The sequence below is a fragment of the Rhineura floridana genome, chromosome 2, assembly GCF_030035675.1.
Source record: "Rhineura floridana isolate rRhiFlo1 chromosome 2, rRhiFlo1.hap2, whole genome shotgun sequence".
NCBI classification, from domain to species: domain Eukaryota; kingdom Metazoa; phylum Chordata; class Lepidosauria; order Squamata; family Rhineuridae; genus Rhineura; species Rhineura floridana.
Window position 1 is genome coordinate 232,717,202 of NC_084481.1, and position 22,535 is coordinate 232,739,736.

At 45.7% G+C, this 22,535-nt stretch overlaps 1 protein-coding gene across 3 annotated transcripts in view; it reads left to right on the forward strand.

The window, feature by feature from the left end:
* Nucleotides 1–22,535, forward strand: part of FRMD6 (FERM domain containing 6) — a 189,424-nt gene that overhangs the window by 116,095 nt on the left and 50,794 nt on the right. The window lies entirely within an intron of this gene.

A 22,535-nucleotide genomic window follows, 5' to 3' on the forward strand; every position in this document is an offset into this window, starting at 1 on the left:
TCCCCAGCCCGGTGCCCTCCAGATGTGGGACATCAGCCCCAGCCAGCGCAGCCACTGGTCAGGTACATAGCTTGGAAAAGTTACTTTTTTGAACTACAACTCCCATCAGCCCCAGCCAGCATGGCCACTGGATTGGGCTGATCGGAGTTGTAGTTCAAAAAAGTAACTTTTCCAAGCTCTGGTCAGCGATGATGGCAGCTGTAGTCCCAAAGTGTGGGGCTCCTTCAGATGACCTGTTTCTTGAGCCAACATCCTGAATTACCTGCACAAAGCTTTTGTGGAGGTAAGACTATGTCCAGAGAGCTTGGAAAAGTTACTTTTTTGAACTACAACTCCCATCAGCCCCAGCCAGCATGTGCTGGCTGGGGTTGATGGGAGTTGTAGTTCAAAAAAGTAACTTTTCCAAGCTCTGGTGCTGAGCGTTGGTTCTGATTTGTTTGCAGGGAGGTTATGTGACAATGAGCAACTCATCCTGATTTGCCTAGGCAGTGTTCATACATCTCCCTGCTAATCGTTCGTTCATCCCACACTTGTCAGAACGTTTCCGCATCACTTTCCTAATTTGGAAAAAAAAAAGGCATGCGTTTTCGAAGTGGATTTGTTGCTCTAGGCACAGTTGTGGGGAACCTTTGGTCCTCTAGGTGTTGCTGAGCTACAACTCCCATCATTCCTGGCCGCTGGCCACGCGCTGATGGAGGTGGTAGTTCAGCAACATTTGGAGGGCGAAAGGTTCCCTATCCCTACGCTAGGATGTCAGAGCACTTTGATTCACTTTGATTGCACAAGCCTAAATGTCTGGTATGCACTTGCATCCCTTCTGCAAAATAGTGGCTGGCTGGAGGCTTCCTTACAGGTTAGAGAAGCCTTGTTTAGAAAGGCAGCCTAGAAATATTTTTAAATAGAAAGGTTTTAGAATGGAAGGTTGTATCCAATGTTTTGTTGTTGTTGTGTGCCTTCAAGTCAATCATGATGTATGGCGACCCTATGAAAGTGACCTCCAAGAGCATCAGTCATGAACCACCCTGTTCAGATCTTGTAAATTCAGGTCTGTGGCTTCCTTTATGGAATAAAATCCATCTCTTGTTTGGCCTTCCTCTTTTTCTACTCCCTGCTGTTTTTCCCAGCATTATTGCCTTTTCTAGTGAATCCTGTCTTCTCATTATGTCTCCAAAGTATGATAACCTCAGTTTCATCATTTTAGCTTCTAGGGATAGTTCTGGTTTAATTTGTTCTAACACCCAATTATTTGTCTTTTTCGTAGTCTATGGTATGCGCAAAGCTCTCCTCCAACACCACATTTCACATGAATTGATTTTTCTCTTATCCGCTTTTTTCACTGTCCAACTTTCACATCCATACATAGAGATCGGGAATACCATGGTCTGAATGTTCCAATGTTAGTTTGGGATTATTTTGAGATTTTAGGTTGTTTTTCAATTGTTTTTAATGTCATATTTTAAAATAGTTGTAACCTGCCCTGGGACTTTTGAACCTCATTCTCTTCAAAGTAGACCTGTTGAAATTAATGGACATGAGCAACTTAGGTTTATTCATATGAATGGGCCTACTCCATATATAACTCGTTTGGAAACACCCCCACCATCGCAACAATCAATCAATGTAGTTTTTATTGTGTTAATCCAAAAAAAAGTAAACAGTACAAAATATCCACCACCCCCTCTACACAGGATGAACACCAGTGATCACCAAACACCCACCATCCAAATGACCGGCAAAAAGATGGGAAAGGTGATGCCAGGGAAGCTTTTCTGAGGAGAGCATTCCACAATCGGGGCTACCTCGATGGTCCCGGAGTGCAGGACGCGGAATAATGGGCTCAAGTTGCAGGAAGCCAGATTTCAACTGAACATCAGGAAAAACTTCCTAACTGTTAGTCTGCTATGACAATGGAACCAATTACCTAAAGAGGTAGTTGGCTCTCCGACACTAGAGGCCTTCAAGAGGCAGCTGGACAGCCATCTGTTGGGAATGCTTTGATTTGGATTCCTGCATTGAGCAGGGGGTTGGACTTGATGGCCTTATAGGCCCCTTCCAACTCTACTATCCTATGATTCTATACCCCATAAAAGCCTGTTCTCTCACTGCCACCCTCTGAATATCTCTCAGATGGGGTGCAGCTAAGGGCTTTGTGCAAGGTATTGAGGGGCCCTGAGCCATTGGAGGCTTTATAACCTCTTTGAAATGGGCTCAGAAACAAACTGGTAGCTAGTTACACTGGAGTTATATGTTCAGGCCATCAAGTCCTGGTCAGCAGTCTGGGCACTGGATTCTGTACTAGCTGCAGTTTCTGAACCGTCTTAGAACAGAGGGAGCTGCGTTAGACTGAGACAGACCACTGATCCATCTAGCTCAGTATTCTGCACACTGAGTGGCAGCGGCTGCCAAGGGTTTCAGGCAGGGGACACTTCCAGCCCTACCTGGAGATGGCACCGGGGATTGAACCCGGGACCTTCTGCACGCAAAGCAGAGTCTCTGCCACTGCGCTACAGCCTTCCCTGTTCAGAGGCAGCTCAGCATACAAGGTCGTGGAGCAGTCTTAGTGAGGAGTCTAGTCTTGCTGTCCAGTCCCAATAAAAAAAAGCTTTCCAGCACATGGCAAAAATGTAGGTCTTTCAACCACTTCGCTGAAGGCATACTCAGAAAAGATAAAAACCACCTGACAAATATAAGTCGCAGTTTAGTCCCTTCCACACTGTCTTACTAGTTTTGGACCCTTGGTCCTTAGAGGAGCAAGATGCCAGGTGCATTGTTGTTTTTATGTCGGGGGGGGCGGTCCCAAGCAATCAGTGCAGCATGACCCAATCACGTTCCAGCTCTTGTGGGATAGCCCCACTCATCAGCAGTCCAAAACATCTGGAGACTGCCAGGTTGGGGAAGGCAGAGATCGTGTGACAGACCCATTTATGCCACTCCGATCGCCTCCAAGCTATTGTGCTGCATCAGATCCAAAGGGACACTTTTCTGCCTTCTGCTGTTGCCAGCAGCTTTTTTTTTTATTTTTAATGTTTACAATATAGCAGAGTACACTAGAGGCTTTCTGTGCTGGTTTCCACAGTTAAACTTTATGGCTGGTGCTTAGAAAAATATGAAGCTACCTTACGGTGTTCATAGTCAAAAAGACTAAAGTAATGACAACACAAGATTTATGTAACTTTAAAGTTGAAAATGAGGACATCGAACTTGTCAAGGATTATCAATACCTCAGCACAGTCATTAACCAAAATGGAGACAATAGTCAAGAAGTCAGAAGAAGGCTAGGACTGGGGAGGGCTGCTATGAGAGAACTAGAAAAGGTCCTCAAATGCAAAGGTGTATCACTGAACACCAAAGTCAGGATCATTCAAACCATGGTATTCCCCATCTTTACCTATGGATGTGAAGGTTGGACAGTGAAAAAAGCAGATAGGAGAAAAAATCAACTCCTTTGAAATGTGGTGTTGGAGGAGAGCTTTGCGGATACCATGGACTGCGAAAAAGACAAATAATTGGGTGTTAGAACAAATTAAACCAGAACTGTCACTAGAAGCTAAAATGATGAAACTGAGGTTATTATACTTTGGACACATAATGAGAAGACATGATTCACTAGAAAAGACAATAATGCTGGGAAAAACAGAAGGGAGTAGAAAAAGAGGAAGGCCAAACAAGAGATGGGTTGATTCCATAAAGGAAGCCACAGACCTGAACTTTCAAGGTCTGAACAGGGTGGTTCACAACAGATGCTCTTGGAGGTCGCTGATTCATAGGGTCACCATAAGTCGTAGTCGACTTGGAGGCACATAACAACAGCCTTACGCTGAGTCAGACTCTTGGTCCACCTTGCTTAGTACAGTCTACACTGACTGGCAGCAGCTCCGCAGGGATTTAGGCAGGGGTCTCTCCTGGGCCTACCTGGAGATGCCACCCAGGGATTGAACCTGGGCCCTTCTGCATGCAAAGCAGATGCTCTGCCCCTGAGCTGTGGTCCTTCCCTGTTTGCTACTACCAACCTTGCTTGTGCACCTCTGCCAAGCAACTGAGCCACTCAGAATTCCGCTCTGTCTAAGCGGGAGGAGGTGCTTTGCTGGTGCAGGCTCCCAGGGTGCTTCTCCACTTGAAGGATCTCTGGCAGTGTTGGCTAGTGGCTCCATGTCAGCGGGGCAGTGGAATCCGCTTTGGGTTTTAGTCCAGACTTTTGAGGAGCTGTCCAAGGTCCTGAAGCTAAAACCCGCAGTGGATTCCACTGCCCCACTGATCTCCGGTACCAGAGGCGGAGAGAGAGACCCCTTCCCAAGATCCCACAGAACTGCCAGGCAGAATCAATAGCACAGGAGTAGATGGGCCGATATTCTGACTCTTTTGTGGTCTGTCCTTCTCTGTCTTTTAGTGGGGCGGGTTTTGTTGCTGCCCTGGGCTCCTTTGGAGGAAGGGCGGTGATATAAATTTAATAAATAAACATAAATAAGTAACTTGACCTGCCTATAGACATTTTCACCCTGGCTTAGGACCTTCTCTGGTGTGAGTGTATTATTGTTTTAAACTGTTTTTAATAATGTATTTTATATTGTTGTGAGCTGCCGTAGGACCTACTGATGAAAGACAGGTGATAAATTTCATTGTGTGTGTGTGTACAGAGAGAGAGAGGGCATGTGCTACTAGGTTTTCATTTTGTTGTCGATGTTCCTGTTTGCTTTTTAATGTTTGTTTCTTTTTGCAAGTCACTTTGGGTCACTTTACATGAAAAAGCAACTAATAACTGTAATAAATAATGGTATAATGAATGCATAAGCCAGTTTCATATGTTCAAGGGTAAAGCAGGAGAAAAAAGTGTTCTAAACTAGCACAGCTACAAATATAGACATTGCTACCTGCCAGAGTCAGCATCCACGCTTGGTTTTTCTTTGTTTGGAGATGATATCATTGGACTTCTGTAGTTGGTCTTTCAGCCTCCGGGGTGCTGTCTCCTCGATGTTAAGCTAGAGCGATTTCTTGATAAAAGAAGCATCTAGCGATGGGAATGATCTGGGCCTTCTGTGTATCCACAACTTTTGCATGAGAGGAGCTGTACGTTTAAAGTCTGGCTGTGCAAAATGTATTGGGTTGGAAATGCTCTGTATAGCGGCGCTGGGGTGGAATCTGCGGCCCTCCTGTTGTTTGTTGTTGGACTGTAAATGCCTGTCATCCCTGAATCGCCATTGCCATGCGGGCTGCAGCTGATGAAGAGCTGGAGTCCACCATATCTGGAGGTGCTACCCCTGTAGAGAATGGTGAAATATTTCGCTCTGTTCCACTATGGATCAGACATAGCAATCTCTGGAAAGAAGATTCACGCTGAAAGGTCATCTTCAGACAGCCAGAAAGAAATGCCTTAAATGTCCCATTTTTCTAAGCATGAGAATTTGCTTCAGGATGAGGAGAAAAGCTTGGGTTGGCCCAGTGTCTCTGCTGAAGTTGCCATAGCAAAACTCTGCATGCCTCAGAATTTCCAAACAAGGGTATTTTCAGTTCCTCTCTTTCATGATCTGTCTCTCTTTGTTGTGTAAAGCCCTTTTTGATTCATTGATTCCTAATTACCTAATTACAACGCTTTGGTATTAACTAGATCTCCTCAATCTCATTCAGATCCATTGATCTTGAAAGGAAAAGCCTGGAACATGTAATTTAAGGACTTCGTAGGCTGCAGCTAATCATCCAATCTCTGCTTCTGCAGTTTTAAAAGGTGTCAAAAGTTGTGGAAGAAAAGAACAGCTTTGCTGGGGCTGTAGCGAGTCCAGATGGAGGTAAAGGATCATAGAATCACAGAATCTTAAAACAGTAGGGTTGGAAGGGTTTTGTAAGGGCATTGAGTCCCAACTCCCTGCTCAATGCAGGAATCCAACTTAAAGCATACGCGACAGGTGGCTGTCCAGCTGCCTCTTGAAGGCCTCCAGTGTTGGATCCTGTTTGAAAGCTTCTCACTTTGAAGCTGTTTTCTCTGTGTAAAAAACTAGCTCATCAGGGAGGAAAATTCTAACTTGGCCTTCTCCCTCCTCTGCTAGCTTTCTACATGAGGGGGCTTCTGGTGTGCAGGAGCAAGCAAGTGGACTGCACTGGGCTAAGTAGACTGATGCTCTGAGGGCTCCTCAAGATGTCCTTTTTTTGTGCATTCATTATGATTTGTGGCCATGAAGGTATGGGGGTTGTTATAACGCAATCCCACTTTCTGAGCCGACAGAAGTTTTCGGCTGGACATACTGCTTCATTTCCAGTTGGTGCATGTCCCATCGCTTCCTACTGAAATCTGTAACTTTTTCTACCAAAAATGTTCTTCGTTTTCTTTTTTTATCCTGCTTTTCTTGCAACCATAGCACAAGAGTGCCCCTCCAGATGGCAATAATAGAGAAGCTTTGCAGAGCAACTAAGAAAGAAGAATGATGTGTGGACGGTCCAGTATAAATCCACTACTAATTATAACAGCTGGTATAGCCCAGTGGGGAGGAGAGCCTGGCTGGGAGTCCAGAGTCTGAGTTCAAATCCTTGCTCATGTCTCCTGGGTGTCAAGGGCCAGCTAAAGATCACCCCACAGGGAGTGGCTCAGGGGTTACGTGCCCTGCCACCTGTGCAGCCGTGGGCAAACTGCAGAGTCCCAAGGAGCCCAGTTGCCCCCCGGCTGGCAGTTGCAGACAAGGAAGGGGCTGGCATGTGCAGCTGTGGCAAGCTGAGCAGGCCCTCGCCAGCTGGGGAGGACTAGCCTCAGAGGGAGGCAATGGTAAACCCCCTCTGAATACCCCTTACCATGAAATCCCTATTCATAGGGTTGCCATAAGTCAGGATCGACTTGAAGGCAGTCCATTTCAATTTTTTTCAATGTGCTATTATCACAATATTACCCATGACATGTTGCGGAATATACCTGCGCCCCCCCTCAAAAAAAACAACAGTCTGGAGGGGTCCTGACATTCTGGTTTTCATGCTTTTCCCTTTCATAGAACCCTTTGAGCATTGCAGGGGATTCTGGGGCATGGTCTAGCAGACCCTGCTGAGCCAAATGACCAGGCACACTGGGCGGTAGCATTACTCCTGTGTCCTAAGCATAACCGTCTTTTGTGTCTGCACATTGAAGGGGAAGATCATATCATGGCTGGCAAAGTAACCCTTTTGGGATGCCGGGAAGCGGCCTTCATCCAGGTCAGCGTCTGTCCAGCTCCAGCTCCAGTGAAGAAACTGGATGATCAGGTGCATTATGGGAGCGAAACAGAGGGAAACGTTTTCTTTCTGCTTTCTTCCACATTTGGGGACAGACCTTGGTTGAGTGGTAGAGCACCTTCTGTGCATGCAGAAGGCCCCAGGTTCGATACCCAGCATCTCTTGGTAGGAGTGGTTAATGTCCCCTGCCTGAAACCCTCGGAGAGCCGCTGCTAGCCAGTGTTGTCAATACTGATGGACTAACTTCCTAAGTTTCTATATGATTCCTAGGGATAGTCACCTGTCCAAACGTAGATTGCCAGTTTGAATTATGGAGGAGGGCCTTGCGTGCAGAGGGTCCAAAGTTTAATCCCCAAAGGCATCTCCAGGCAGGGCTGGGAGAGGGACCTGCCCGAAACCCTGGATAGCAGCTGCCAGTCAGTGTCGGCAACACTGAGGTAGATGGACCAATGGTTGGACTTTGTATAAGGCAGCTTCCTGTCTGTAAACCTCTTTTCACAGCCTTCCCCAGCCCGGTGCCCTCCAGATGTTATTGGACCCAACACTCCCAGCATCCAGCACGGCCAGCAGTCAGGGATGATGGGAGTTGCAGTCCTTCAACAACTGGAGGCCAGAGGAGGCTGTTCTGCCCTGCTTCTCTGACTAGAATGCCTGGAGCCCTTTCGCTTTTTCCATGTAGAGAGAGTGCACCGCTGTTCCTGCAAAAACAGTAATGGAGAGCAAACAGCTGCATGTTCCTCAAGAAGCGCCAAGTAATATTGGTGCCCACAGCGTTTCAGGTTACTTCCCTCGTCAGGGTCTAATCTCTCTGTACTGACCTCATGCAGGAGAGTTTTGAAACAAAATAGGTGTTTTCTCTGCCGCTCTTCTCTCCTGTGCCAACCTTCCTAATCATTTCAATCACCCTTTGCTGCACCTTTTTTCAGCTCAAAACAACAACAAAAATGCAAGCCTGTTGTACAAAGGTAAGAATTGCATCTGTTGCTCCACCCAGTGTTGCTGGCTTGTGGCCCCTGGAAGGTTCACCACCAGGGGATGTGGCTCTCGGGATGGCAAAGGTTCTCTGCCCTATTAGATACCATATTTGCTGCAGTCCTGCTTCTTTTCGGGTTGTGTGTTTGCAGCTGGCCCCGAGCACCTTTCGTTGCCCTGGCATCAAGAGCCCAGGTTTAAAACCTTGGTTGGGAATGAGTTTTTCAAGTGGCGTGCCACGTTTTGAATTGGCCAATGTGTAAAAGGGGGGTGGCGGCAGCAGCATAAGCTCCGCCCACTGGCTGGCTCTGATGGGCTGAAGCAGGGACGGGCAAAGGGCTCTTTAACCCCGTCCTCTCTGGTGTTGCCAGAGGTAGCTGCGGGCAGGGCACCGGTGAGGCACGCCAGCCACTTGGTCCCTGCACAGCCTGGGACACAGACGTGAAGTAGAGGACTCTGTTAAAGCCTTGGGGGTTTGGGGGAAGGAAGAGAGCAAGCCCTCTGCTATCATCCCCACATGCGTAGGGCAGTAAAAGCCATCATGGGGGCCTTTAAACTCAGCCCCCGGATTGCTGGTTGCTCTCAGAGCAGCTCTGCAAAAGAGGACACCCTTCTCAATCGCAGCACAAATATCCAACATGAACCCAAGAGCAGGTTTCTTAATTGCCAGATAATGGGAACCTTTTTCTCTCTCTTAGCAGCGAAGTTGCTTGCGAGTATTTAGCACGGTGCTTAGAGGGAGAACTTGGCCGCAGTAGCTGTTCTGCGTATGAAGGAATCAAAGATTTCTTTGTGGAAATGAGAAGCAGATGGTTGAAAAGAATTTTCCCTGACTCCAGCACTTTTCTGTTCTCTCTCCTCCTTCAGTATGCACCGCTAAAAATGCATCAAATGACATGATGTGTCCCCCCCCCCGCATTGCCTGGTTGCTTAGACTGACACGCCTCCGTTTATTGGGGCCATTTTAAAACTAGCGGATCTCGTGTATACATTTGTGTGTCTGGCATTTTGCCATTCAAACATGCTTATGAGCTTGAGCGAAAGAATCACCTCGGGGTGTAGCCTTTTTACAGCGGAGGCTGAAAGGCAGCTTGTATGTATGTATTCAGCTCTGGTGCTGCAGTTTCTTTGGGGGCACAAAAAGGCAAGAGATTCCCCAAGGTCTGGGGAAGTAAGGGAGGCCTGTGTCAGTCCCAGTTCACAAAGCCCTTTTTTATTTTTTTATTTTTTATTTAATTAATTAATTAATTTGTATCCCGCCGTTCCTCCCAGCAGGAGCCCAGGGCGGCAGACAAAGCACTAAAACACTTTAAAACATCATAAAAACAGATCTTAAAATACATTAAAACAAAACAGCATTAAAAACATGTAAAAAACAACCTTAAAAAGGGTTAAAAATTATTTAAAAACATGTTAAACAATTCTGACACAGATGCAGACTGGGATAGGTCTCAACTTAGGGTGCTTTCACACTGCACTTTATTCTGTTATTCTGATGATTTATTTCCCGTTAATTTGTGCATTAAATTTGAGCTTTCACATGACATAACGGGTAGCTCCGGAATTCTGGTGGAATGTAGTGGAAGTTTAGTGCTAATTTCCACAATAAATGATACCAGAAAAATTCCGATAGCAGGCTGGGAACCCGGAAGATTGCGGGAGTTTTGCGCTAGCTGCCGCTGCTCACATGACAGCCATCCCAGCATGCAGTGCATTCCCGCCCTTACCAACAGCCCTCCCAGCATGCAACCTTCGCTCAGCCTGTGCAGCTGCTGCTTGTGCTCAACCAGAGCCTCTGCTGCTGCGCTGCCGCGCCTCTCAGCTGATCGCGGTCACACCTCTTTCAAACCCGCCCCCCCATGCACTGAAAGAACAGGCTTCAAACCAAAGGTAGATGAAGACGTGCTCATCCAGTGTCGCGTGAGGCCGAATGGGGGGGGGGGAGAGAAAAACTCTGCTCTGTGTGTGAAAGACTGTTGCGCAAAATGCTGGTATAACAGATACTGCAGTGTGAAAGGGATTTTTGAAATCTGGAACGAAGTGCTACCTTTTTAATCCGTTAAACTAGCGCTATTAGCCCCATGTGTGAAAGCAGCCCAAAAAGGCTTGTTGGAAGAGGAAAGTCTTCAAAAGGCACCGGAAAGATAGCAGAGATGGCGCCTGTCTAATATTTAAAGGGAGAGAATTCCACAGGGTAGGTGCCGCCACACTAAAGGTCCGTGTCCTATATTGTGCAGAATGAACCTCCTGATAAGATGGTATCTGCAGGAGGCCCTCACCTGCAGAGCGCAGTGATCGGCTGGGCATATAAGGGGTAAGACGGTCTTTCAGGTAACCTGGTCCCAAGCTGCACAGGGCTTTGTACACCAAAACGAGAACCTTGAACTTGCCCGGTAGCAAATGGGCAGGCAGTGAGTTGCATGAATGATCAGTGTGTTTATTTGGGGGGGGGGGACCTCCAGACTGTTACTGTTTTGCAAGAGGGGCTCAAGTGCATACCATAAATTTGTTGTTGCTGTTATGTGTCCTCAAGTCGATTTTGACTTATGGCAACCCTATGAATCAGTGACCTCCAAGAGCATCTGTCATGAACCACCCTGTTTAGATCTTCTAAGTTCAGGTCTGTGACTTCCTTTATGGAATCAATCCATCTCTTGTTTGGCCTTCCTCTTTTTCTACTCCCTCCTGTTTTCTCCAGCATTATTATCTTTTCTAATGAATCATGTCTTCTCATGATGCGTCCAAAGTAGGATAACCTCAGTTTCATCATCTTAGCTTCTAGTGACAGTTCTGGTTTAATTTGTTCTAACACCCAGTTATTTGTCTTTTTCGCAGTCCATTATATGCACAGAGCTCTCCTCCAACACTAACAATCCCCAAAGCTGCACCAGGTGGAATGGTCCTAGATTGATTGTGATTCCAGTCTCCTGGGTTCTCTCATGCACACACCATGTCCAAACGCATTGGATGATTTTGATTTAGCTCTGGACTCTCTCCCCTGCCGGCTCCTAATGCGGAGGTGCTGCCTCCTCCCTTCTCTGAGACGCCTCCCGTCTCTCACCTGCCTTTTGTGCGGCTGCCTCTATTTTTAACTTCCCCGAATTGAAGGCTGGCTTAACCTGATCCAACGTGACAGGGACGCAGCCTGAGGTGCTACAACTGCAGGTTTTTTGGCAGGCCTCTTCTCGTCCCCCCCCCCCGTTCTCCTCTTCCTCCTGTGGGAACAAACCGTGAAAGGAACATTGCTGCGTTTCTCAGCTCCCTTCGGTACAGAGGCCACCGCCTTCGCACAGGTCAGGCTCGATGCTGCCTGTTCTTGACTGGGAGTGGCTCTCCAGGGTCAGGATGAGAGAGAAATGCAATTCACGTGGCATTTTAAAGATGAATCTATCAAATTTGCACTTTCTGAAACAATATGAGAACCTTAACGCAGCCCTTCTTTGGAATTTGCAGTTGTCCAAATTTTGTGATGCTGTTCCCCAACCATGCAGTGTTTACGGAAATGCATGTGTTAGGGGAAAGTGTGAATGAGAATGAATATATTGGTGAAAATAACATACCAAACTGCATTATGTCAGGAAAATGTGTAGATTAGTCAAAACTGCATAATAATGTGGGAGAACCCATGCTAATGAATTTTCATGATGGTTTTAAAAAGTGGTTTAACAGTCAATCCTAATTGTTTGTTTGTTTATTATTTTATTTATATCCCATATATTGTATGGGAATTGTAGTTCTGCGAGGGGAACAGGGGCCTCCTAACAGCTCTCTGCGCCCTTCACCAACTACACTTCCCAGGATTCTTTGGGGGAAGCCATGACTTTAAAGTTAAATAATCGTGGAATGAACGTGTGGTGTGAATGTGGCCCGTTGTGGGTGGGTGGGGAGACACTTTCAAGGCAGTCAAGTGTTAGCATAGCACAAAGGCATATGTGACAGTTGGCACACACACCCATGGTAAGGGCCGTAGCTCAGTGGTAGAGCATGCGCTTTGCATGCAGAAGGCCAAGGGTTCCTATGTTAATGCTGTGCAGATGTGACAAAGTACACCGACTTGCTGAGCTGCTCGGCTGCACATTGCAGGCCTGAAAGATGCCTCTTGCCTTCAGGGCTGCTTATGAAAGGATGAATCACCTTCGCTGATGTTTCCTTCATGTGGGATTGATCAAGCCCTGCTCTGCCTCTGCAGGATGCATGTTGTGTTGGCATTCTAGGGGAGGCTGCTGTCGCTTTCTTTTGCCGGTGAAATGGGATCCCCCCCCCACTCCCACTTTTTAGTCTACCTCAGGACAGCTGTCTTGTTTCCCATCCGGATCTCGGTGCAGTGGGAAGTTTAAAGGCAACTGGGAGGGAGAGGAAGCCTTCGCCATGACCCCATGCAATAAAGCAGATTGCGATCCTCAAATGGGAATGATTAGCAATTCATTTCTCTGAAAAGGAAGGAAATGAAATGAATCTTTATTGCTCAGAGCCATAGGCTACCACAATTAAACACATGTAAAAGGAAAACGCAAAATACATCTTAAAATACAAATCATATTTCAACAGAACACAGTTCAACAACATACAGTAAAAGAAGAAGGAAGGAGAGAGGGGGTCCAGAGATCAAGACTCCTTAGATACCTTGGAAAGTGCTTGTGTCTGTTTTGTGCAGTTCCTCAGTTGCCCATAATCTGATATTGAGCAATAAAAGCCAGCATCCTGCAAATCGCTACTTTAAAAAGATATTCAAGTTGCTAGCCCTTATGACTGCAGTTGTTTCCAACAGCACCTTCCATCAGCTCAAGCCACTGCAGCCATGCTCCTGTTTGACTCTGCACCCCACAGTCATGCTCTCCTGGGGCTAGTGGGAATTGTAATCCAAAACATTTGGAGGGCACCAGCTTGACAAAGGCTATTATTATAATACTTCTCTGCTTACATGTGGAGCACCCCAGGGTTTTGGGGAGAAAAACGTCCTACTAGTCTTACTATTCCATGGAAATCTTTTTCACTTTCCGAAATACAGTGTTTCATATGATTAATTGGTAACATAATGAATAGGGACGTTATAAGTCAAATCAGGTACCTGGAATGGATACAATACTAGTCAAATCTAAAACCAAAGCTATAATCAACTCTTTTTTTTTTTCAGGTGAATGTTGTTAGGATGTCTGTCCCTCAGATATTAATACGCACAACTCTTCAAGCATGCTACAATTAGTATGCTAACAGTTTCCAGTGCCTTCATTTTTTTCCCCTTAAAATTTTAAATAAAGTAAGGGAAGTGTTTTGAGTTACTATGTCTTAAAATATTTACGACTGTTCAAAAAAGGTTTTCAAGTAAAGCTTTGACGTTTGATTGGACTATGACATTTAAATTGTGCTGTGTGCAGTAGGTTGTAGTCAACTAAGTCATGACATGACACTGGTGCAGTCTACTAGTTTTTTTCTTCTTCAAAACATTGTCACTTCAAGGTGCCCTTCTCAGCAGCCTTGCCGAGGGCCTGTGATTTTCACAAGACAGTGCTGGTTTTCATAATAATGCTGGCATTAAAGAAGAAGAAAAATGCTAAGTGATGGGCTGAGAGCCCCAGGATTTTTCAAGTGGTCCAGGGTGGGGAGAGACTTTTAAGAGCTGCTACCCCCCTTTCAAAAGTATCTCAGGTAGCCTGGCTAGGAAAGAGAATACTGTGCAAGGTGGACCAATGGTTTGGTTCTATAGGGTTGTTCAGATGACCCACGCCATGTTCAAAGAATGAACACCCACCCTCTGGAATTCCCTCCCATTTGATCTTTGCCATGCCCCCTCCCTGTCAAGTTTCCGCCTGACCTTAAAGACCTGGTTGTTCAGGCAGGCCTATGGGATTTCTGGGGTGGGTTAGTCTTTTAACTGTTGTTATTAACTGGTGTTTTATTAATTATTGATTATGGTCCTTCTTGGCTTCTATATGGTATGTTATTGTATTATTGTATTTTGTACGTGACCTAAAGTGGCCGTTCATTCGGCCAGATAGGCGCCTCAAAAATAAAATTTTATTTATTTATTAATATTATATGCAGGGGCCGTGTGGGCTAGCCCACCCCCAATTTTGACATTCCTGAAAGCCATGCCATCCATGTGTTTGGCCGGTGCCAGTAGGAGCTCTCCGCACATCCCAATGCACCTGCATAGCACTTTTCCACCCAAGTAGGGAACCTGTATGGGCCAGGACCCCCCCTTACATGTCGAGCTCAATGTGCTTGAGCCTTGGCCTGATCCAGCATGGCTCTTCCTCTGTTCTTACCTGGATGTCCTTTTGAGCCTACTGAACACACTCATCACAGGGTGGGGGGTATAAGAAAGCTGGGGAGGGACAGTCAGCCCGCCTCCCCCCCCCCATTTCACATATCCATTTGATAAGCCAACTTTCTGTGGCACAATTAGGGATGGGTGAAAAATTTGCTAAAATTGAACTTGGTAGCAGGCTCCAAGATAGTCCGCATGTTAGCCATCTTTGCCGACTGATCCTGAATGTTATGAGTTTCCGTGGCTTTTCCCAACAAGGGATTTTGGTTTTTTTAAAAAGCTGCATCAAACTTTGCTTTGCTAATCTGAAGCTGACGAGCCTGTGCTTTTGCTTTGCATTCTGTGCCCCTGCTTTGCTAACGTTAAACTGTCCAACCTGCGCCTTTGCTTTCTCCGATGGTGACTGACCAGGCAATGTTTTTGCTTTCTTCTAGGGCTGGGGGGGGGGAGGATCCAATACGTTTGGGGAGGAGGAGAAGGGAGGACTCGGGGAGGGGGCACAGGGTAGAGGGAAAACTGCTTTCATATTGTTATTTTTCCAGAGGAGGAAAATTGGAATGGTAAAAACAAAGGATAGTGGGAAAATAATTGACACGACATGGATCTATCTGTCTGCCAGTTCGACAGAATGCAGTTGAGCAGGCACCAGCAAGTGGATCCCATCCATAGGCACAATATGATGATATCACCATATGAGAAGAGGCCTGGTGGATCAGAACCAGAGTAAAACCGCACCTCCCCCCCTTGCAATTCCCAGCACCTGATATTCAGAGGCATTCTGCCTCTGACAGTGGAGGTAGAACATAGCCACCGTGGCCAGTAGCCATTGGCAGGTTCATCCTCCATGAATTTCCCTAATCCACTTTAAAAGCCCTCCAAGCTACTGGTCATTACTGCCTCTTGTGGGAGCGAATTCCATCGTTCAACTCTGCACCGGATGAAGAAATACTTCCTTTTGTGTGTCCTGAATCGTCCCAACATTCAGTAACTGGCCCAGCGTCACCCAAGGAGCTTCATGGCTGAGTGGGGATTTAAACCCAGGTCCTAGTCCATCACCCTAACCATTACACCGCACTGTTATGATGGAGCTTCTCTGAAGTTAGTGGCTTCTCTTAAATTTATTTATTTATTTATTACATTTATATACCGCCCCATAGCCAAAGCTCTCTGGGCGGTTCACAGCAATTAAAAACAATAGAAACAAATATACAAATTTTAAAACACAAAAAACAATTTAGAAACACAATTTAAAAAAATTAAGACTTTAATAAGCATGGTGTTAAATCCCAGAGAATGGTCTTGAGAGGAAGGCCAGAAATTAAACCACCCAGAGAGCTTCGGCTATGGGGCGATATATAAATGTGATAAATAAATACATATAAATAAATAAATAATGTTGCTGTAGGAAATGTTGGTCTTAACTTTCATGCACATTGCAAAAATACGAAGCTCCAAGTGCAACAGGTGCTGGAGACCCCCCAGCAGCCTGCGTCCCCCAACGACCCACCACCACCAATACTGTCCCCTCTCTTTTCCAGTCCCATAGAGGCAGGGCAGTAGTGGGGAAGCCACCAAGTGGTTGACTTCAGGCCCTGGAGACTGTTATGTAGAGCAATATCCAGAGCCACTGGGTGCCATAGGAAATTTAGTTCCTATTGCCCTGGGGGCATCCAGAGTCTTCGACATCATGCAGCATAAGGCTATCAGTGGTACTAGCCACAATGCCTATGTTCTACTCCACTGTCAGAGGCAGGGTACCTCTGAATACCAGTCGCTGGGAATCATGCAAGTGGGAAGAGTGAGTTGTTGCGCTCAGGTCCTGCCTGTGTTCTTCCCATTGAGGCATCCGGTTGGCCACAGTGAGAGCAGGAGGCTGGACTAGATGGGCCCCCTTTGGCCTGATCCAGCAGCCAGGCTCTTCTGATGTTCTTGTTTCCTTGCCTCAGTTTGGGAAAGGGAAACGGAGCTGCTGTTTGCAACAGTATGCAGTCACTGGGCACCATAGGAAATATAGTGCCTGTGGCTCCTATTTTGAGTGGGAGCTTCCAAGTCTTTAGCCTGCACCCATCAGAAGCCCTCCCCACCATTTCTCTGCCTTAGTTTGGAGGAAAAAGGGCTCTTGGTAACCTCCGTGGGCCATACAAAAACTGTTTTGGATTGAACTCCTGGGATGAGTTTGCAGTTGATCTGGGCGGGAAGTGCAGACTTTAGAAAGCCACCGATTGAATAATAATGATAAACTTATAATAAACTTTAAATTATAAGCCGCCTATCTGGCCGATGGCCACTCTAGGCGGCGAACAATAAAACACGATAAAATACAATAATAATATAGTCAGTGCAGTACAATACAAAGTTTACAGTATGATAGATTTATCAACATTTTAGTTCAAGGCTGATTCACCTTAGAGGTCTCAAAGGTTGCGAAGGCCTGCTTAAAAAGCCAAATCTTCAGGCCCCGGCGAAATATATCCAGGGAAGGGGCATGACGAAGATCTATTGGGAGGGAGTTCCAGATCGAGGGGGCCGCCACAGAAAAAGCTCTCTCTCGAGTCCTCACCAACCTAGCCACTTTAGTTGGTGGGACTGAGAGAAGGCCCTGCGTGGCAGATCTTGTAGGGCGGCTCAATTTGTGACGGTGGAGGCGCTCCATCAGATATACTGGGCCGACACCGTACAGGGCTTTAAAGGTTAATACCAACACCTTGAATTGAGCCCGGAAAGCAACTGGAAGCCAGTGTAGATTGTAGAGCACTGGAGTAATATGATCATAACGGCGGCTATTCGTAAGTAAATGAGCCGCCGTATTTTGTACCAGCTGTAATTTCCGGACTGTTTTCAAGGGTAACCCCACGTAGAGCGCATTGCAGTAATCTAAACGAGAGGTGACCAGAGCGTGTACTACGAGTGGGAGCTGATGTACAGGAAGGTAGGGTTGCAGCCTTCGTATGAGACGCAATTGACCCCAAGCTGCTCGGCACACCGATGAAACCTGGGCCTCCATAGTCAGCCTGGAGTCAAGGATCACCCCAAGACTGCGGGCCTGGTCTTTCAGGGGTAATCTTACCCCATTAAGTATCAGGTCGATGTTTCCCAACCTTCCCTTGTCTCCCACGAGCAGTACTTCAGTTTTATCAGGATTCAGCTTTAGCCTGTTTCTTCCCATCCATCCGCTCACGGATTCCAGGCACTTGGACATGGTTTCCACAGCCAACTCTAGTGAGGACTTAAATGAGAGGTAGAGCTGAGTGTCATCCGCATATTGGTGGCACTGCAGCCCAAACCTCCTGATGATGGCTCCCAGCGGCTTTACATAAATGTTAAATAGCATGGGAGAGAGGATAGAGCCCTGTGGCACACCACAATTGAGAGGCCAAGGGTCTGAAACCACCTCTCCCAATGCCACCTGCTGTTGTCTATCGGAGAGAAAGGAACGGAACCAGTTTAATACTGTGCCTCCTATTCCTAATCCCTCCAGACGGTCCAGCAAGATACCGTGGTCGACGGTATCAAAAGCCGCTGAGAGATCCAGGAGGACAAGAAAGGTGAATTCTCCCCTATCTAATGCCCTCCTCATATCATCCACTAGAGCGACCAAGGCTGTTTCAGTTCCGTGTCCAGTCCTGAAACCCGATGGGTATGGATCCAAATAATCCGTTTCCTCCAAGTGTGCTGATTGAACCTTTTCCTACCCCTCAAGATTCTGCCTCGTCTCTTAAAACTGAGTTGGGAAACTTAACACAGCTGCATATGGGAGCTAGATAGGAACTCACCCTGGTTCAAGGAACAAGAGGGCCTCCATGCTGTTGATAGGAAGGGAGCCAAGAGGTGAGATGGATTTGTAGTCCGGGAGCTTGAGAGGGAGGGTTTGGAGACGGTTTGAATCTGAACTAACCGCCCTCTCTTCAACTGCAAGTCTCCTAGCATATATCTGCAAGATGTCATTAATGCAGCAATAGTGCATTAGTGGTGATTTTATCCTGGGCTGTCCACACATCATTCCACATACTAGGCTTCAAAAAGAATTTGAGGTGCAGAATAAACAATATGCAGCTATGCTAAAACATTTGCACTGTCAAGTGAACAAATTTTAGTCCAACAAGACAGTGGCACTGGAACACTCAACCAATAGAAGAAGCAGCAGTGGAACTAAAGAAGTTCCTTGAAGTACCTGATTGACAGGCTATATGTTCATTTAGGATACAGCCTGCTCTATGCAACTGACAATTCATAAAACTTTCCTATCTCCTGTTCTGCAATTTCTGTTGGATACTGCCCTTTTCCCAATTACAGTCTAGTAACAAATGCATTTATTTCTTACACACCAGTGAACTTGGAAAAATAGAAGTGTACACAACCACTTGCTCGCTCTGATTTGCTGTTCTTGTAAAACTTTGTTGTGCTAATTGAATTTAGGCCTCACAAATATAGTCTAAGAAGCCATCAGATAGGTCTGATTCAGTGTAATTTTACAACATGCAAAGCTATCCCTAGTCTGAATCTGGGAAATTCCTTTTTTATTGGGTTTTGGCTCTATTTCAAGGGCTTTAGGCCTTTTTTAATGTGGCAGGCCTTGCCTGTCTTTATTTGTACTGATCTGTTTTTAGATTGTGTTGTGTGTGTTGTTTTAATGGGTTTGTTGTAGTTGATTTTAATCTTATTGTTATTATTATTATTATTATCTGTAATTTATTAGACGCCTATCTGGCAGGTAAAATCCTGTTGCTCTAGGCGACATACAATAGTTGTAAGTGACTTTGGGTTGCTTTGCTAGGTAAGTGACTAATAAATATTATTATTATTATTATTATTATTATTATTATTATTATTAATTATTATTATTTAGTTCTGTGATGCTTTCCCAGTGTTACCGCATAATTGCTTGTGCTATAGCACAACAAAAGCAGGATTTGAAAAAAAACCTGAAACATTTGTGATATTATAAAAGTTATAAAATTTCAGCAGGAAGTCATGGGATGTTCACTGACTGGAAGTGAAGCCGTATGACTGCCCCAAAACCTTTTTAGGTACAAACAATATTAAAATCAGGATCACATACAACACCCCCCCCCAATGCCGTCATGAGCACAAACCATCACGAGTGCACAATAAAAAGGACTCTGTTTGTATGAGCAAGAGATAATAAACTTCCTTGCATTCAGTGAGGCTTTGAATCCTCTAAAGGTTTAAATCGATAGCAGAAGCTTCTAAGTGACTACAAAACAGAGATCAGCAAAATGCTTTGGCTCCCATCACTGGTAAAACTGAAGGAGCTAGATTTTTTAATTGGGCCTTAGGAGCCCAGGTTAAGGTATTGTAAAACACAGAGACAGAGAATTTGCGGGAAGGCAATACGTGCAAGAAAAGTTTAAAATAGTCGTTTCATCCTTGTTCCAGTCTATGGATGAGGCCCTGAAGTGTTAGCCAGAAGGCGTCTCAAGCTTCGAGTGTTTGGGGATTGAATGTAACACTTTTTTTCTGTGTGTTCTTTTTAAAAATAAGCCACTTGATGGCTCGTGACAGTTGCGGTGTTTGTCATCACAAGATACACAGTATGAAGTGAGATTGAGAAAGAGGTGTGTATTAAATAAAACCTGTGTAACCAGAAAAGTTTGAGACGAAGGCCAAAACTATACTTCCTAAGGGGACCTCTGTCTGGGAACCCAGAGCTCTGCCAAACAGTTGCAAAGTAATTGGGAAAGGTGCAGTTTGAGGCAGAGAAATAGCAAGCAGAAAAGATGTGCTTGAACCTTCCCACCCACTTGTCATTGTCCCCAAGGCCTTTACCCCACCAGCTGTCACAGCATGGCAAAGGGGTGTATAGAACCTTAGCTGCCGGGGGGAAAGCACAGCTGTAGGTTGCAGGGGAGAAAGTGGCTGATGGTGGACAGGGTTAAGCACCCCTCCACGTTAAGGATGGGATCCAGTTGTTTGTGCTGGTTCAACTGCATTCCATCGAACCTTAGCAAAAATCCGGTGTCAGGAAAAGCTGTGGAAGTTTGCAGCATTCAGGATAGGTGCATAAAGATTGCCAACTATCTGAAAATCAAGTGCCGAGTTAGGTTTTAGTGAAATCTAACTACTCGGTGTGCTGCTTCTGTGCTTCAAATCATGCCTTCCTTTGCCACTTCGAGTGACTGTTCCATCATACTTCCGTGAGGAAGAGAATGAAGCAGGGCCGCCTCATCAGCCCTGCAGAGAAGCAAAGCTCACCTGGCTTTTCCTCTACCACAACTGCCATCTTGCAGCAGTCATTCTGCTTATCTGCAAGCATAAACCTGGCATAGCAAGCAGCAGATGAGGCTGGAACCTGGCATGGTAGCTGCTCGCTTTTTACTTGTGGTCAGGGGGGAGGGTCTTGTAGTTGCTTTTCTTTTTTTGAAAATGGCATTTCTCTCCTGCAATCTGAAGTTGCGAGATCTATTCTGCCGCTTCGTTCTGCTGGACCAGGCCTTTGCTCCATGCATGCATTTTCTGCTCCTTTATACACATTTTGAAGTTTCTCAGCACAAAGGACCCTCAGTTTAATGAGGGCTCTGTCAGAGCCCTTAGAATTTTACACAGGATGGGATCCTTTGTCTAGTTTGGCTAGATGAAGGCAGCCTAAAATAAAACGATCACACCGATGTTGCGAGGGGCATTTCAGAACACTTGCCTCAGCCAGAAAGCGTCTCAGCCCTTTGCCCACAAAGAAACACCTCTCCCTTCCTTAAGCCCTCTCCTTGCAGCCTGCCTTCTCTGTGTGTGGATGGCCTTTATGCCCTGAATCCAACCAAGTTCAAGTACATTTTTTAAAAGATGTTTTCAGTGTTTTATCACTTGTTGTTGAACTGCTTCTGGGAGGAGGGGCAGGATATAAATTTAATAATAAATATATTAAATAAAAATAAATGTGACTGCATTTCCCCATTGTCTTTCCCTCATTGTCTGTTGTGGACTGTAAGCTCCTTCTGACCAGGGAGCTATCTGTCTTTGCCTATGTAAGGGCCCTGCGTATGCTCTGGCGGTGCTGAATGTACTTGAAGCACTCTTCAAGTACATGAAAGGTTGTTACATAGAGGAGGGCCGGGATCTCTTCTCAATCGTCCCAGAGGGCAGGACACAGAATAATGGGCTCAAGTTGCAGGAAGCCAGATTTTGACTGAACATCAGGAAAAACTTCCTAACTGTTAGAGCCATATGATAATGGAACCAATTATTTAGAGAGGTAGTGGGCTCTCCAACACTGGAGGCATTCAAGAGGCAGCTGGACAGCCATCTGTCAGGAATGCTTTGATTTGGATTCCTGCATTGAGCAGGGGGTTGGACTTGATGGCCTTATAGGCCCCTTCCAACTCTACTATTCTATGAATAAATAACAACTGTGATGATGCCAGATTTATTCTAGCGATTCCTCTCTCATCTTTCGACAGAAGCATTCATGGTGCTTTTGAAAAATTCAGCAATCAACTTTCAAAACAGTATAATATTTTTTTCAATTGGGGGGGGAGAGAAGACGAAGTAACAGCAAAAAAAAGCAGAAGGAGACCAGGAATAACCTTAAAAACAGGAAAGGATAAAACAATCTTCACCTGGCTCGCTGAAGCACCACTGACATGGAGCCGCTAGTGACCACTGGTATAAAGGTGTCCTTATTCATGTTTGTGGCAGCAATGCAGGAGGTGAGGGTGAAGAATTAAAAAGAAGCTATTGATTGTGACAAATTCCACAAGGGATACCCATTCATATTTTTTTTTTAAAAAGGCTCATGGCACTTTTAAAGACACACAAATTGACTGCGGCATCAGCTTTCAGAGATGGGAGCACATATGCATGCACCTGGCGAAATGCCTTTTTGTCCTCGGACACTAATGCCATAACTGGCTCTGAGGACACTCAGTCCTCAGCACCTCCAGGTAGGGCTGTTGGAAACCCTGCAGAGCCCCTGCCAGTCAGGGTCAGCAGTACTGAGCTACACGTCCCAGTGGTCAGACTCACGTGTTAAGACGTACATCCCTATGTAAATAAACAGAGTGAATGTAGTTCAAATCTAGGAACTACTGTTTAATACTTTTAAAAAAAAATTCTTGAAAAAGATCCCATTTTCAATACTTGTCATCTCCAGGTAAAA